At 44.3% G+C, this 17,711-nt stretch overlaps 1 protein-coding gene and 1 pseudogene across 8 annotated transcripts in view; both read right to left on the bottom strand.

Moving 5' to 3' along the window:
• The window catches only part of SCMH1 (Scm polycomb group protein homolog 1), a 149,957-nt gene that overhangs the window by 113,512 nt on the left and 18,734 nt on the right, over positions 1-17,711 (bottom strand). For 5 of the 8 annotated variants that reach the window (XM_019489050.2, XM_014605108.3, XM_019489023.2 and 2 more), the window contains exon 2: positions 10,509-10,576. The exons of 2 other annotated variants lie outside the window; for them this stretch is intronic. The gene's annotated coding sequence lies outside the window, so the exon portion shown is untranslated. Of the gene's footprint in view, positions 1-10,508; positions 10,577-13,998; positions 14,198-17,711 lie in introns of those variants that run through there. One more of the 8 variants, XM_019489029.2, reaches the window with a different exon arrangement.
• On the bottom strand, positions 14,179-14,300 carry LOC132251283 (U5 spliceosomal RNA; annotated as a pseudogene).

The raw sequence follows: 17,711 nt of genomic DNA, 5'->3' as shown, positions 1-17,711 counted from the left end.
GGATCTTCTTCCACTAAATGAACAACTTAAATTTACAGTAATGGTAGCAGCAGCATAAATTAACAAGAGCAGTATATGCCAATTTCTGTGTTCACTGTATAACAGAGCCTAGGAGAGAAAGGGGGGCTACTCACTGAGAGAGAGAAAGATTTAAAAAAAAAAAAAAAAAAAAACAAAAAAAAAAACTTTTAAAGCTTTTATTATAAAAATATTAAAAACAAAAGATGGAAGTGCAAAGGTGTTTGGCTCTCCCAGGGGCCAAGCATGAAACATGTTGGTAATGAAAACACTCATATTACCAGAGATTGAAACCCCCTCCCCTCAACAACCTTCATGGGGTTACACATTTAGGACTAGCTGCGTCTTCCACCTTGCAGAGTGCCCCCTCAATGGACTAGCGCAACACACTGGTTCATTTTGCTGCAAGGTGGCATGACCAAACTCAAATGTGACACACACTTGCACCAAGCAGCAGAAGAGTTCTAGGACGTCGGCAGAACTGGCTCCCTGCGAGCTGATTTCTGCAGCTTTTCAAGGCTGCCACCTTGGACCAGTCAAGCAGAAATCTGGCTGGACAGATCACCCTTTCTTCGGCTGCTTGGTACAGGATAGCGAAAATGTATGTTGTTTCAGAGAAGTTCAAGTCCACTGCGCCAAAGAGGGCACTGAAGACTGTATGGAATGGTCACAGTTGGGGCAATCTAGGAAGGCACGGAAGAGATTCTCCATCTACCTCCTTTTTACAGAAGGGGCAGGTTGATGACACTGCCAGGTCTTGATGGAAGATAAAGGTGTCCAAGCCAGGGCCCCATGCAGCAGCTGCTATTGGAGGTCACCAGTTCTCTTGGCAGTGGGCAGCTTGTACAGGGTGCACCAGGCTGGGAGGGCTTGCGCTGGTATTGCTGCCACTAGGCACTGCCTCCAGGTTGTCAAAGCAAGCAGTGAAGACAAGAACATGGTGTACTTTGATCGTCCACACGTACAGTGCCTTCCCAGACAGGATCCCAAAGCAGATCTCATTACTTTGCTCTACGGGAACAGGGAGGGACAGCAGAATCCCAGGATTGCTACTCTCATCGCTGTCTATGCCTAAAATTAGGTAGTAATGAGAGGCAAGAAGTGTGAGGGGAGGTCTGTAGCGAGCTGCCAACAAGGACTCATTTGGAGAGGTGGCCCTCCAGGACAGCAAGTGCATCCATAGGGAGAGCAGCTTTCACTTCAGCCAAGAGGCATGAGGAGAAACGGACAGAGTGCAGGCCCAGCAAGTCAGCGAGGGCTCTTACCAAAAGCCAGGTAGGCTGGGCCGACCTGATGAGAATGGTCAGCTTGATGGAGTGCAACTGGACTAGGGAAGCAATGAGGTTTCCCAAAGTATGGCTCAGTGACCTCTGCTGCAAGGCCAGGTTAGGAACCAATGGGCTTCTGCAACAACTATGGAAATCACAGGTGCCTGTCTTGGCCAGGTGAGGCTGTGGTGGAAGCAAGAGACAGCAACCCAGCTCAGGTGATCAGGATTGAAGAGGAAAAAATTCCCAATTAAGGCTGAGGTCCTCTCCACAAGATGCAGGAAAGCGAAGACCAGCTATCACCAGGGAAAAGGTTCACCAGCAAAGAGCAGGCACTGAAGGGCATTCAGGAATAGGGAGGCCACCCTGCTTCTCAGCTCAATCAGGCCCTAACCCTCTTCATTGATGGGCAGGTACAGGACAGTCCACTGGAGCTAGTGGTGCCCATTCCAGATGTCCACATGGAGCTTCTGCAGCATTTTGAGCAGGGCCATTGGCAGGTCCAGGATGACACACCTGTGCCACAGAGCAGCTGTTAGGTTGTTGATGACCAGAACCCATATGCGGTACGGGTGAATAGGCAGGTGCCAGCACCACTGCTGGAGTCATGCCTCATCCTCCTCACTGAGGGTCTCCCCAGTTCTTTTCTAGATAGACTAGTGGGCCTAAGAAAATGCTTCAGGATTTGAAGCCATTGCAGCACAAGGACAGTCCTCCAGACAGGTCTGGGGCCTGAATGGCCAGCAGAAACTTGTAGTTTTTAGCCCAGTTGATACTGGCTGAGAAGCTATGCTCATAGGCCCACTAACACTTGGTCAGGGACTGGATGTCACCATCACTACTCACAAAAACAGATATGCCATTGACATACACTGTCACTAGCTGTGGAGCCAGCAGCTGGGGCTGCAGCTAATGGGAGGGTCAGGCCCATAAGGCACCAAGACAGCATATGGAGCAGTGGTGCTCAACGTTATTGCCTGGTAGGTCAGACTGGCAGTGCTTGGTCCAGCTGTAGGTAGGCACAATGGGCACCATCAGGCTGTGCAGAGGGGGACAAGGGCAGGCTGGCCCCAATGCAGCCTCACAGGGGAAAGGAGACCCTGCCCCCTATGAAGAGTGAAGGGGACATGGCCAGACCCCAACCCAGCCCCACAGGGGATGGGGGCACTGCCCACCCCAACAGAAGTGAAGGAGGTATAGCCAAGACCTGAGGGGCAAAGTGTTGCGGTCCAGTCCAGCTCCTGGTGTGGGACTTGGGGTTTGGGAATTTGACAGGAAGTAGAGTGGCTGTATTAAGGGCCGCCACTCCCCTGCTGCCAAATTTTCTGACCTGTGGGGGGCTCTGTAGGCTGCATATGGTGACAGGGTGAAGGTTGAGCACCCCTGGTATAGGGCATTCCAGATAGGGAGCAGCCCTGCCAGATGCCCCTGAATGCTGGCAAAAGGACACACTGTGCTCCCATTCACCTTCAGGAGGTAAGAAATGTCCCAGTACAGGAGCTGGATGGTTGAGCTGAAGAGGGGTCCAAAGACAAAGGCTTCCAGAGTTTGGAATAAGAATACATGGTTGACCTGATCAAGTGTTTTTCTTGATCAGACAGACAAAGCCAATATTCAGGCCAAAGAGTTCCACAACTGCCAGCAGGTCATGCAGGAGGAACAGCTTTTCCTGGATAGTTCTTCCAGGTATGCAGTAGTTCTGTTTGGGGCCTACAGCTGAGACCGTGACCATCTTGGGTTGGTTGGCCAGGGCTTTGGTCAGGATTGTTTGACAGATTTACAGGAGTAATACTGGTCCCTAGTTCTTAATGTGACCAAGATCCTCTTTCTTTGGCAGCAGCACAAGGACTTCGAGGCAGTAGATCAGTAGGGTCTCATCTTTGAGGCTCTCCTGAAACATACACAGGAAGTCTAGGCTGAGGAGGGGCCAGAAGGTCTTGTAGAATTCACTGGGTAATCCATCATGGCCTGCACCTTCCCCATGGTGAAGCCAGCAATGGCAACGGTCAACTCTGCCAAAAACAGCTCCTGTTTGTGGATAACCAAGGACAGCTCCTGTTCCTAACAGGTGTTGAATGCCCTCTGGTCGGGCAGGCTCAGCTCTAAATAGCTTCATGTAGAAGCAAACGGGATGTGCTGGGTCTCTAAGCACTCGGCCCAACTTGGTTTTAAGGTGGCAGATGATCTTTTGTCCTGTGTGTGTGGTTTCTCTAGACTGGAAAAGACCCAAGTCTGGCAGTCAGCCTCTAAGTGTTTCTGGAAGCAAGGGAGGGAGCTGGGGCAGGGAGGAGACCAGACATTTATGCAAAAAGCACACAGAAACAGAACATTAATTTTGGAAATGAGGGTAACATAATCCCAGCTTGAGCACTTGCAGTTTCAATTGATCACAGAAGTTTTATGCAAATAGGATGAGGAACTGGATGCTGATCCAGGAAATATTTTTTCTATTATTGCTGCAACCAAAGTCCAACTTACTCAGTGTTTGCTTCTCAGTTTGAAAGTAGCTGGTAAGGAAGTCCATCCTCTACAAGTCAAAGTATTTATGCTCCTGTCATAACTGACTTTAAACATGAGGACCAAAGTTCACACGTCCCTTCATAACAAAAACATGTCCAGAGTAATACAAAGCGTGTCTAAATTCTGATTGAAAAATGCTTAAAATAAGAGGCTCCACCGCAAACAGGCCCACAGAAAATCTAGCAAATGCAAGTTTGACCCTAAACTAACTAATGAAATATATGACTCTGCCAATAAACTTCTTTTGTCTGCAAGCAGGGACGGTCACAAAAGCACCTCTGCAATAAGATGTCAAATCTCTCAGACAGCAATGTTAGACCTCTGTTTAGACATACTCAAAGTTTCGGTTGTAAAATAGGTTTTTAATAGGAAAAGAAAGAATTGTATGCATTTTAAACATTCTTCCATTAGAAGAATGGAATGGAAGAGTTAACTAATCAACCTAACAGTTTCCCTCTGACATCTGTGATACTAAGTAAAAACAAAGAGAGACTAATTGTTTGTGTCCAAGCTAACAGAAACACACAAGATAAACTTCACGCTATACATATACAGAGAAAAACAACTGCAGTTTATTTTCCTTTCAATAATTCAAAGGGACACACAAATACACTTATTTAAAGTATACATTTAATTTAATGTTTCTTCCCCAAATTTGTCTCTAATAATTTCATTTTGTTGGGAATGCATTCAGCTAACAATCTTAGCAATGGAAGTCCTCCGGCCACAAAACGGAAGGAAGATTTTGCATTGAAAGGGACTGCAGTGGGATTCAGGATACCTGTGCTCAGGTCTCTGTCCTGGAACAGATTTCCTGTGTGACCTTGGAGAGGTCACACCAAGTATAATGACCTCCTCAAAAGCATCCAAATAACTTCTAGTATAAATCCCACTAACTTTTGTTGGAACTTCTGATTTTATGCCACATCAGTACTTTTGAAAATTCACCTTTGCCTCCTATACCAATGTGTCCTTTGCAAAATTATTTAGTGTGTGAGAGATGCTCTGATGCTATTAGGACACAGATCATGGAGTTCAGAAAACAGAGTAGATGAACCATATACTATCTTCACAGCTATAGCTCAACTCTTTGCTAAAGGGACTGATTACCTTGAAGGAAAAACCTGTTTATTCTCCATAGTCTGTTCCATTTTTTTTATTTCTCCTCAGAGACCACCACAGTGGGACAGCATGGGAAAGTGGTAAATGATTTTCTAAAAAGACAGAGACAGTCCCTTGCAGAAAATGGACTTAGATATTAAACAAAAAGATCACTTCTCTGCTAAAAGCATGACCAAATACAATTGATCATAGAAAAGTAGGGCTGAAAGTAATCTAGTCTAACCCCCTGTTCAAGGCAGGCTCATCCATGACTAAGCCAACTGTCTGTCTAACCTTCCTTTCAAAGTTTCCAAGGATGGAGATTTCACAATTTTTCTTGGTAGCCTGTTCCAATGCTTAACCACCCTCCTGTTCAGAAAGTTCCTCCTAATTTCTAATCTAATATTTCCTCTCCTGCAGCTTGAAGCCATTGCCCCTAATTCTGTCTCCCATAAAGAAAAGTCCATCTCCATCCACTCTGTAATCATCCTTCAGGTATTTGAAGTCTATTATCAAATCCTGCCCTCAGTCTTCTATTCTCTACACTAAATAACCTAAGCTCTTTCACCCTTTCCTTGTAAGTCTCGTCTCCCAGGCCCCTCCATTTCTGTGCCTCTGCACTGAATTCTTTCCAAACTGTCCACATCCTTCTCTAAGTGTAGGGCACAAATCTGGACACTCTAGGTGAGGCCTCACAAGTACTGAATATTGCAGAAGACAGATTTCCTTAGAGTTGCAAGCAACATTCCTGTTAAACAAACCCAGTATGGGGTTAGCTGTTTTTGCAGCAACAGCACACCGACTCATATTCATCTTATGTTCTACTACAGAGGTGATCAACCTGCAGCATGGGTGCTACAAGTGACATGGGCAGCCTGTGTGTGGCACACAGCAGACTGGGAAGAGAACAGGCAGCACAGTGGTAGATAAAGTAGGGAGCAGAAAGTAGAGCATTAGATTAAGCAGGCAGCACAGGGTAGGAAGCAGAAAGCACAGCAACTTGCTCAGGAAGCACAGGGCAGGAAGCAGAGCACTGAGCAGCGTAATAGGTAAGGGAAAGGGATTGGAGTGGCACTCACTGAAGGTACAATGCTAATTTGTGGCACAGCTGTCAAAAAGATAGGCCTCCACTGGTCTACCGTAAATCCCCAGGTCTCTCTCTGTAATAGTGCAGCCTAGACAATCATTCTCCAGTCTGCATTTGTGCATGCAATTATGTCCGAAGTGCAGGACTTTGCACTTATCCTTACTGAAATTCATCTGATTGATAGCAGACCATTCTTCCAATCTATCCAGGGAATTTTGGATCCTTGCCCCACCCTCCAGCATGCGTGCAACTACACCCAGAATGGTGTCTTCTGCAAATTAAGTAAGCATGTGCTTACTGAATCATCCAAATTATTAATGAAGATGTTAAACAAAACCAGATCCAGGACAGACCCCTGGGGAACATTTGGTAATTATTCCCCGAGCACAATGATCCACCATTTCATATAGACTAACATGCAGCCAACAGCTAGTAATAATTTGTGATTATTACCTATGTGGGAATAATTTAACCCACCAAGTTGAAAGGCTCAATATCCCATTACTAATTCTGTATAACCACAATGCCTTAATACATTTTAATAAGCCTTAATAAGCCATATTTCATGCTAAGATTCCCCTACTTGATCTTATTTTAATAATCACGCAGAAACCTTGTTAAAAGCAAGTGAAATTTCTACATATTTCAAGGATGTTTGCAAACATGTAATATCAAATGTTATACAGGCAAACTTTCGTGAAAAGAGGTTCCTGGCATCAGGAACAGGGGAACAGTCATATTTATCACAAGAACAACCAGTGAAGGGGTGTGAGAGAAGAATCTCCTAGAGCATTTACATGATATGGAGAAAGTTAAAAAAAAGCCTCCATTTACAGTCTATATCAGTATTTAGAACAGAGAGAAACAGAGGAACGAGGTTCTAGAAATTAAATACCAGTTATATAGAAAAAAGCTGAAATTCAAAGCTTCCCTGAAACACTTCCCATTCCACAATGGTATTCGGCAACCAGAACAACATATTTCAGGTCAGAGGTGGAAAGGCAGGTGCTAGGACCCACCTGCAGCGGCTGCTTCTCCCCAGAGCAGTGCAGGAAAAACATCCACAGCCAAATGCACTCAAAACCCCAGCCCCATGGGCTGAAATGAATGGCTCCATGGGCCGAATCTGGTCCCTCAGCCATAGATTGCCAACCTCTGTGCTAGACCATCTAGGCAGGGGAAATAAGAAATCTTAATTTATCATTCACCAAAGAATGTTTTAGAGAAGGGACAGCCACTTTGAGAAAAGAGAATCTCCATCTTATAATGAGCTGACCAGAGGGCAAAACTTGAATTGGCAATTATCCCATTAGTAGCAGAAAGAAGATGTAGGTTTTGCCTTCCATTGATACTGGTGTTATATTTACTGGTAATGAAGTGCTCGAGTAATAGTAATCAGCACCACCAACAAATAACCAAAGGAGGGAGAGGGGGGAGAAGACTCTGTAATGAATATGAACAGCACCTGATAAATCCATTTTTCTGACTGGAAGAAGCTCTCTCAAGCCAGCACTATCAACTTGAGCAAATCTACAGCTTCATTCAACATAGTTGTTTCCAGCCATTGTTACTGAAAAAAGAAACTTCTAAACTTGAGCAGAATATATTCCAGCACAACACTATCTTCCAAGGTCTGCATTCAGACAGCACCTAGTGCCGCTGCTCAGAGCTTTTGCAAGTTGCAGCAGCGTGAAAACTGACTGGTCTAGTTGGATGTCACTGCTTTGTGTGAACAGCAGAGAAACTGACATGAAACAATCGGTTTCTCCTACAAGGGCTAAACTTGGACTTGCACATTACAGAAAAGACTTGAAAAAGCAGACTGGGAGAAAGGGTTAAAGTAACAGAGGAACAGCAGGATCACAGGAGATTAGCAAGGACTGGGAGGAGGCCAACTATTTATACCTTTAAACTGCAAAAGTGAAGTAAGGAGAGAACTCTGGTATAGAGTGTACGCTCATCAAGTTTACAGATGACACCAAACTGGGAGTAGTAGTAGATATGCTGGAGAGTAGGATTAGGATTCAGAGAAACCTAGATGAATTGGAGGATTGGAACAAAAAAACCAAACAAACAAAAAAATCTCATGAGGTTCAACAAGGGCAAGTGCAAAATCTCATGCACCAGTACAGGCTGGTGGCTGACTGGCTGGGCAGCAGCTCTGCAGACAAGGACCTGGGGGTTACAGTGGACAATAAACTGAATATGCGCCAACAGTGTGCCCTTGTTGCCAAGAAGGCTAATAGCAAACTGGGCTGCATTGGTAGGAGCATTGCCAGCAGGTCAAGGGAAGTCATTATCCCCCTCTACTCAGCACTGGTGAGGCCACTTCTAGAATAGTGTCCAATTTTGGGCCCACCACTACAGAAAGGATGTGGACAAATTGGAGAGTCCAGTGGAGGGCAATGAAAATGTTTAGGGGCAGAGGCACATAATTTATGACGAGAAGCTGAGGGAACTGATCTTTTTAGTCTAGAAAAGAGAAGACAGAGGATTTAATAGCTGAAAGGGGTTCCAAAGAAGATGCATCTAGACTGTTCTCAGGGGTGGTAGATGACAGAACAAGAAGCAATGGTCTCAAGTTGCAGCAAGCAAGGTTTATGTAGGATATTAGAAAAACTCTCTCACTAGGAGGGCGGTAAAGCACTGGAAAAGGTTACCTAGAGAAGTGATGGAATCTCCATCCTTGGAGGTTTTTAAGACCTGGCTAAACAAGCAGTTCCCAATCTGTGGTATGCATACTACAAGTGGTATGCGGACAGCCTGTCAGTGGTATATGTTAACAGATTTATTATAATTATTTTTATATGACAGAAGCTTGCTGGTGGTACTTAAGGTTGTATCATTTTAAATAGATGGTCCATAATCTGTCACAGTTTGATAACCACTGGGCTAGACAAAGCCTTGGCAGAGATGATCTAGTTGGGGATGGCGCTGCCTTGAGCAGGGGTTGGACTAGATGACCTCCTACGGTCCCTTCCAATCCTAATTTTCTATGATTCTCTGAACTCTGGGCTTGTGTAACAGGCAGGACAAAGATGACAAAGGATCTCAAGCAATGACATCCATTGGCACGTCCAGACAAGCGTGCATGTGCCTCTTGTTCCATCTCAAACCCCTTTGAGGAGGGGCAACAGGCACGTGTGGGAATGAAAAAATGTTCCACGCGCTGCAAGTTTGGGGGATGGGGCCAGGTGGGGCAGCAATCGGGGGGCTGGGGTGAGGCATGTGGGCCTTGCAGGGAGGGGTGGTGGCCCCTGCAGGGGCCATTTGGCCCCTGTTGGGGGGGCCAAACCCCCTGTTGTGGAGCCGTACCCCTTGTGTGGGGGACAAACCCCCTGTTGGGGGGGGCCAAACCCCTTGTGTGGGGGACAAACCCCTTGTGTGGGGGCCGGCCCCCTGTGGGAGGGCATCAAAATATATATTCATGTATTCATGAAACATGTATTTAGAGTTCACTTTATTATTATAAGAGACTTGCTTTAATACTGGATATATCAATAAAACATTGTCCAACTGATCGCTGTCTGTGTTTCACTCTCTCTTTATAGTGGTCTTTTGTTTTACTTGTGGAGGAACATGGATTTGGGGGTATTTTACAGAGTGACTTTGGGATTTTTTTTTTTATTCAGGGGGTTTTTCAGTTTTCCAATAGGGAACACCAAAATTCCTGCTAGGGGGGCCAGTGGCAGGACTGTACCTGCTCAGAGCTGGCACCTTGGACCCAGCTGGCTGTGGCTGACCTCCTGGACAACTGGGGCCAGGAGGACATGCTTTGACAGTTCAAAGCAGACCACCACACCTGGAATATCTTCCGGGCAATAGCTGCCCAGATGGCCAGGCAGGGGGCACACATGGCAGTAGTGATGCACAGAGGCCAACTCTGCAACCACAGTCCACTGGCAGCTGGCCCAGAGGGGCAGATGCCTCTACGGGCTGTGCAGTCCCCATCCGGGTCTGGCAGGCGCACAGCAGGTCACAGCCAGGCAGCAGCCCCCACCCCATGGGAGCAATGCTGAATGCACAGGTTTTGAACTCATGGGAATACTATTAATTTAATTAGGCCATTGTCAGTCATAATAGGCCTGCCAAACATGACCCTTCAGCAGAGAGAGGACCTGTCAGCTGGACCACCACCGTAGGGAGGAGGAAATCAAAAGGGATATGGAGGCATGCTACAGCTTTACAAGAGTTCTGCATAAGCTCCTTGGGGTTGTTCTAGGCAGATAAGAGAAGGCCAGCAACAGAGGTATCAAAAGAGAGATGACGACTCAGAGAAATGAAAATACAACATATCCCCATGGTTAGATAGTTGTCTACCAAAATAAGAGAGCTAATCATCAAAATATTTAATAAACTATTAAGACAGCACTTCTTCTGTAGAACTAGAAGGTAGCTAAGAGACCTCAAGTAGATTACATTTAATTTTCATTAAAATTGTGTTATGTCTACGTTTTTATTCCCAGTTCCTTCCCTGTAAAATAAGTCTTCACAGCTCGGGAGCATTCCCTTACCTCCACGGCAACTGCAGGCAGGTCTTTACTCTGAACCTGGGTTTAAGTCTGCTCCCTCAGGATGAACTCTGCAAAACAGCAACTTTCAAAGCTGAAAAATGCCCATTCTGCACAAGTTTTAAAGGACTAGTCAGATAAAAAAACATTTGTAGCACAGCTTGACATCAAATCAGGACAGTCTAATCAAATGACCAATGATCATAATGTCACATCTTATGGGCTTGACAGACAGAGTCTTGTATTCTGAACAACAATCCATTGCTGTTAGTTCTGGTTTTCCATAAGGCAGAAAATTCCTGGTAATGTAGGAAGATTACCCACGCTTAAAAGGATACCCAGAATTTAATAGAACTGTATCCTAAGGTGTCCTCTTCCTTACTTCTCAGGCATACAGAGCAAATGCAAAAAATATGGCATATCTTAATGCTGAAGTTGATGGCCTAAATACCGTAACAGTGGGCACTGAACTATTAGAACCATGAACATTGCTATGGACTATGGAAATGCCAGTCAGTACTAATGTCGCCCACCCTTGTATACCCAAGCATGGTGTATAGGCATGTATAGCCAAAAGTATTAATGGAAGCCATCTTCTTCTTTACTAGCAACCAGGTTTGGGACCCATACAGGACCATGGCACAACTGGAGATGCTGAACAACCTAATTTAGTTGAAAAAGCAGTATTTTTTTTTTTGGGGGGGGGGGGGGAGGAGGTGTTGGCATGAAATTATGGCTAGAGACAGCCAAAATATATTTTGAGTGTTATGATCAGCGTTGGCTATTTCAGAACCTAAGATACTTGTTTTTAAAAACATGTATGCAAGACCTTTCCTTCACCAGCAATTGTTCTGATTTACACCAAGGTTAAGACTTTTATCCTGGGCATCTTATTTCATTTACTTATATTAGCCTAATCTTGTTTCTTAGAAATCAGGACTATCAGGCTAGCCTACCTTTGTTCAGGACCTATTTCCTTAATCATGGATTCACAGAACAAATCTAGCTTCAATCTACCATGCCACAATGTTTGAGTAGTCAGGCTTTTCTACTTTTTAAATATCCAACAGCTTGCATAAACTCATCTACAGTGAAAAGGTCACAATGAATGAGAAAGTTAGTCAAAACTGGGGAGGAGTCTTATTTATTCATAGTGACCTATTCATTTGTATAATAAGACCTGAAAGCACTGCCTCCATTCCTGAAGTTTGCTCTGGCTAGATATTGGGCTACCATTTTTTTTCTTCACTCTTGTTTTGATTAAGTTAATTCCAGCCAAGTCTCTAAGTTTCTAGTAGCTACCCTTCAGATTTCCTGGTTTCTGAAGCTGTTCCACTTCTTCTTAGCTTTGCTAAATCATATCTTCGTTAACTTTAAGTAGGCAGTCATTCAGATATGAAAGTCTCTGGACATTTCCACTGTTCTGCAATTCCTTGGTAGTTTTATTTAATTGGGTTGATCTCTGCTGGCCCTCAGATCTTCCATATCTTTGCTCATTCATGATAGAGCAGACCTACTGGCAATGACTTTACAGGCTGCCACCTATAATCAACCACCTTAACAACAAGAGCGTCCTCCTCAGGGTGGCAACATTTTTTTTTAATTCCAGAACTTTGGTAAAGTTTCTCTGATAGCTGTCTATTTGATACAGGAATGCAAGGAAGGGTCTTTCTTCAAGAGGAGATTTTGAAAAAGTCACAGATAAATACTTATGATTCAGCAATCTTAGCCAAATTCAACATACTATACACTTTACAATTTTTTATCAAATGCATCCATCTTCCATATATAAGAATGCAATCTAGTTGAGCTCTGCTTCCAGTTGATGATCCTAGGTCCATACCTGTACCTTATAATGAAGAAACCTGGACTACATAAACAGAGCCTAGGCAGGCATAGAAACTGATTGGTCAGTAATGACCAGTTATATTTGATGTCACAAAATAAGCGTTTTTTATGGGCTTTAGGAGGTATTCACCGTACCATTTGCAATCTGGTATTAATATTGCTACACATCCAAAAGATATCATGTGGAGATATTTACATAATGAATGCTGAATATTCTGCATCACCCATTCATATTTTTGCACTTAAATAATCCTGAGCCCGACTATTTCTGCAATGATGCTGAGCTTGTGGATTTGTCCTGCCTATTTCACTATAGGAGAAATTATGAGGAGACTACCCTTTGGCCTATTCCTTGAAAACTTCTTTACCATCTTTACTATCAATAGCTGAAAAGAAAAAGGTATTTCAGTCCTATTCTGAGACTAAAACATAATTTCTTTTACTTTGGAGCATCATTTCTTCATATACATTTTTTTCCAACATATTTGGATGCAAAAAGTACACAAGAGGCTCCCATCCTGGCTTGAGGTATCAGAAAGTTAGCTGATAAAAAACTAATTCCCTTGATTTCAAGCATCTCTTGCTGAGCCAGCTGTTACTTTCATTCTTTGTATTAAACCTTGAGGAACAGAAGAAGACAAGTATAAGTTGACTTCTCTAAGCAATGAGGAAGGTTTCTTGCTTTCTTAGCAATAATACGTTTCCAGACATGTACTGGAAATGGAGGAGTGACCTTGGCAGTCCATAGTATGATACAGGTTGTTCTTCATGTTTCTTCCTTAAGTCAACTCCTTGAATCACATATCGGAGCTAGTATATGTACTGAAGATGATACTGAAGACCATCTTCTCTAAACCCAAGATGCAGCTGGTAAATAATATGAAGAATGAGGGAGTCTAATACTGGATTTGAACAAAAAAAATTTGGACTAAAATACTGGTTTGCTGCAACTCATGGCTAGAAGCAAAGAAAGAATTATGCTGGTTGTATTAATGAAATCAATTTCTCCAGAAGCCATATCAACATTTCTCTTGCAAGAAGTATACTAATATTTGGCATATGATTGTCTCCAGATGCAAAGATAGTCTGTGATGCTAACCTAGATGCACAACTTTTGACAGCTGTTGTCTTTTTCAGTGGTGGCTGCTGGGCCCTTTGCAACATTATGAAAGGGCTGTCCAGACAACATTAAATGCATATTTCTTTTACTTGAAAGGGGAGAGGATAAGGAGAGCATTTATGAATATTCATGTAGAAGTCAGAAGTCCAAAAAGGGAGTACTGTATATTGAAAATGCTGCATAACTGCAGCTGAAGTATCTCTGGATAATTCTCCCTGATGATATCTTCAGTAAGTCTCCAGAAGGTTTACTGTCAGACTGAAGTCTTGGGAAGAAAACTGCTGTAATAATGCATTTCAGCATTTTCACTTGGAATTTTGATCTCCTTAAAAATACGCAAAGCCTGAGATTTAAAATGCACGCATTGCTTCTCTTTGTATCACAGAAGGTTTTGTACCTTTTTGAAAAAATTTTTCTCCACCGAGAGTTTTATTTTTCTACCATAAAGAGAGATGTACTACTACACTCTTCACAATCTGATGTCAAAAATAGTGCCGCTGATTATACAGGTTTATTTTAACTTACTTCAAAAGGAAAAGATTAAACTTCTCCATGGTGATAGAGGTGTAAATTTTTCCAAATTTTTTCCTCGATTTTCTTGAGATGATATTTTCTGTAGCAGTTCACTCTCATGGTATAGGTGCACATAGGGTTTCCAACCCTAGAATTGCCCTGGAGTCTCCTGGAATTAGATACAATTCTGCAAGAGACTGCTGAGAGTCACCTGGGAGATAAATGACAGGGCATTCATTAAAATAAATGCTCCTTTCCACGGAAATCTTTAGTAAGGCAAAAGATTTTTGCGATCTGAAGAGAAACCATAGCATATATAATGTTGAATCCGATTTACACAGTAGTCCAGTGGATTTCTAAAATGTAATACTAATGTGCATTTGCCTTCCTGACGTAAAGTCTATGCATCATGATCCATAAGTGATATAAGCAAGTATGAAGACACGTTCACGTTGCGTCACAAACATGTTGGCATTCTAGAAACCACCCGGAATAGATTCAAACAGAGTTGGTAACCCTAGCTGCACATTACCTTTAAAACATGTTAAATGCTCTAAAGACAGGAGTGTGCACGCATAAAGGCAGGAAAAGACAAGCTATGTACCCTCTGAGCAACTCAGAGAATCCTCTTCAGGCAAGGGCTATCTTCAGCTGGTGTTAGGCAGCTTGTGCTGCAGTTATGTCAGTGTGCTCCCCAAGGCTAACACTAGCAATTTACAGTCCTTCATTAACCAAGGAGGCACCACTCCCAGAGTGGACTAGCTACCGCCCAGAACTCTACTCACCTGAACTGACAGCTGAGAACAGCCAGACAACAGCGGGTGAGTCGGGTGTGGGAGACAGGCAGGCAAGTGGAAATGGGAAGGGTGGCAGAGGTCCACAGTGTTGCCCCTTGATGCTTGGACAGCTTACCCCCACCCCTGCTCCCACCACCTAAAGCAGCCTGCATTGCTCAGATTGCTGCACCGATCCAGGGAGGGGAGTACTTCCAAGTGTCACTGGGCAACAAGATGGGGGTGATCCAAGGAGCAGAGGGCTGCATTAGCTGATTGGGGCAATGTGGGGGAGGGGGCGCTGCTCTCCACCCCAGCCTCTAAAGCCACGAGACAGCTTGCAAGCAAGGCAGGCATGGGACAGACTTGCTGTTAACTGTAATGTGCAACTACACCCTCAGATGAAAGCCCATCCTAAACTGCCTCTAAGAGTGCAGACTTAGGAGCTTTAGAATTGGACAATTTTCCAGACAATCCCAACCTGGGTCTTCTAATTCCTACAAAGATCAGCAATGGCCTCCTTCCTAACGTGCCACTTCTATGCTGGAATCTGTAGGGACAGAAGACTCAGAAGTACCTGTTGAGATGCAACAATTTGAAGATTCTCTCAGTGGATTGCCTTTGCCCAAATCCTTAGCAACTGCCTTGTCTCTGTACTCCCCAGAAAGCTTACCAACAAAATGTTTGGAAACCCAGATAAAAATCTAATGTATTTCCAGTTTCTCTGAGATACATTTTTATAAGTTTTGAATGGAAAGACAATCAGAATCAGGTAATGCATCAGTCCTAAGAAACCTGCTTACAAGTCTCCCGCTTGTAGAAAAACCTTCACAACAAGAATCTGCAGTCACTACTCTCTGGGGGGAGGAGGGGGTGGGGTGTCCAATTGGGGTGTGATGGTGCACTTACCACCCCCTCCTTCCACAGTATAGTTTGGTAGCTCTCTTATTCCCTGCAGCCCTGGACCACTGTGGAGTCTAGATCAGCATCTCTCAACCCGTGGGTCACAACCCAAAAGTGGGTTGCTAAAATATACGAAAGGGTCATGAACTTTAAAAACAGATCAACAAACTTTAAAAAATGGATTCTCCTTTAAAGAAGAAAAATGTGGGAAACCATGGCTTTACCATTGCAGGCTGGCAGAGCTCCAGCCTGAAAGGGGCTGCTTGGGGACTCCCTGCACCACACACTGGGGGGGCTAGGGCCTGAAGGCCGCAGGTTGGGAGCGAGGGGCTCTGGGTTAGGACTGGCCATTGCTGTTTACAAGTGGGTCCTGGTACAAAAAAGGTTGAGAACCACTGGTCTAGATCACCCCATGGGAGCAACAGTCAGGGCAATTTTTTTTTTAAGTCTCCAAAGCAAGTAAAAATCCTTCTCTATCTCAGCATCCTCTCCCATTCCCTCTGTGCTCAATGGCATCTTCCCTTCCCTCCGCTCCCATTTCCCACTCCCTGTTTCCAATTACATCTCTGAGCAGAGGAAGGGGAGACCTGCAGGCTGCTGCTGCATTCCCCAGTTAAAGCAGGGGCAAGGGGAGTCCCAGAACTGGTCCTGTCACATTCAAGCCAGGGCTACAGGAAGCAGCTGCAAAGAGAGTGGGGCTCAGCCCGGGACAGTGGCAATAGCAGCAGGCACATTCTACCTCCCTGTCCAGTCCTCCCCGCTGTTCCCTGCTAGCCTGGATGCAAGCGCAGGGAGGCGAAAAGACTTGCCACAATTGCTGTTAACAGCAGAACCCAATTCCCTGCGCAGGCAGCATCCTGCAGTCCTGGCTGCAGCAGCTGAGACGGCAGCAGACAACCCTCTTCTTGTGTCCAGAGGCATAAGTACAGACATGGAAGTGGGGAATGGGAGTGGAGGGGATGCACCACTGAGCACTAAGAGGAACAGATGCTTCAAGGACTTTAAAAAAACAACCCAACTCCCTGGCTGCTGCTCCCATGGTGTAGTCTGTCTGCCTCAGTTGGCAAGAGAAGAAGCCACAAACAGGGATGCAGCCATTTCTACTGCACTAGTCACTGCTCCCACACCCCAGTTTTCAAAATCCTGGATCTGCCCATATTACTGTATTTAAACTTAATCCAAGTGGTGATCTTATTCTCCTTCTGTGGGTTAAACAGAAATACTTTCCTTGATTAATATGACTATGGTTTTTACTTAAAGGTGACTGCAAAATGATCTTAGGCATAATAGCAAAGACATACAAGTAAAGCTTGATAGGTAACTTCCATTTCACCTTAATTGCACCACATAAACTAGAAACAATTACCTAGCTATTTTTCACCTTAACATTTTCTTTTTCTTGAGGACAAAGAGATGGGGAAGAGGTATTAAAGATGGATTTTTTTATAAAGGTAACTCTTGTGGAATTAGTCTTCCATTTGTGCTTAATGCTGGGAAGCTTAGTGCAGAGTGAAATTTCTTGCTCCAAGCTCCAACTTTAAAATTTCTCCTTTTCTTTACAATATCTAAGGGGAGATGCTCTCTCAATATCTAGGGGAAGATTCTGTACTGTCTCTAACTGCTGATTGCTAACAATATTCTTCACCACTCCCTGGGCCAAACTCCTGAGAAGAAGAGAAAGAGGCCCTACCAGGGGGAGTGAGCACATCCAGAGAAACTGAAACAACCGTCAGCAGACATGTATCCAGCGTTATCTCCCCAAGGAAAATAGCCACTTCATGACCTCCTGTGGAACTTCTGGAAGTTGGACAGGAGAGGAGGTAGGTCTGCCTTCCAGTCAGTGGATCAGGGCCAAATTGGTACTGACTGCACAGAACAAAGAGTGAACCAGAAAGCCAGAGAAGAAAAATAAGGGAAGGGGGGTTGGGGAAGGCAGGGAGGTTGAAGGAGCTAGCACTTCGTATGGCAGCTGAAACAGTTTAAAGCAGAGCTTCTCAACTTTTTATACTCAAGGCGCCCCCTCCATAACTTTTCTGAATTTAGCAGCAC

This window comes from Alligator mississippiensis, chromosome 6 (genome assembly GCF_030867095.1).
Source record: "Alligator mississippiensis isolate rAllMis1 chromosome 6, rAllMis1, whole genome shotgun sequence".
Classification (NCBI taxonomy): Eukaryota; Metazoa; Chordata; order Crocodylia; family Alligatoridae; genus Alligator; species Alligator mississippiensis.
This window is presented reverse-complemented; position numbering and strand designations above follow the sequence as displayed.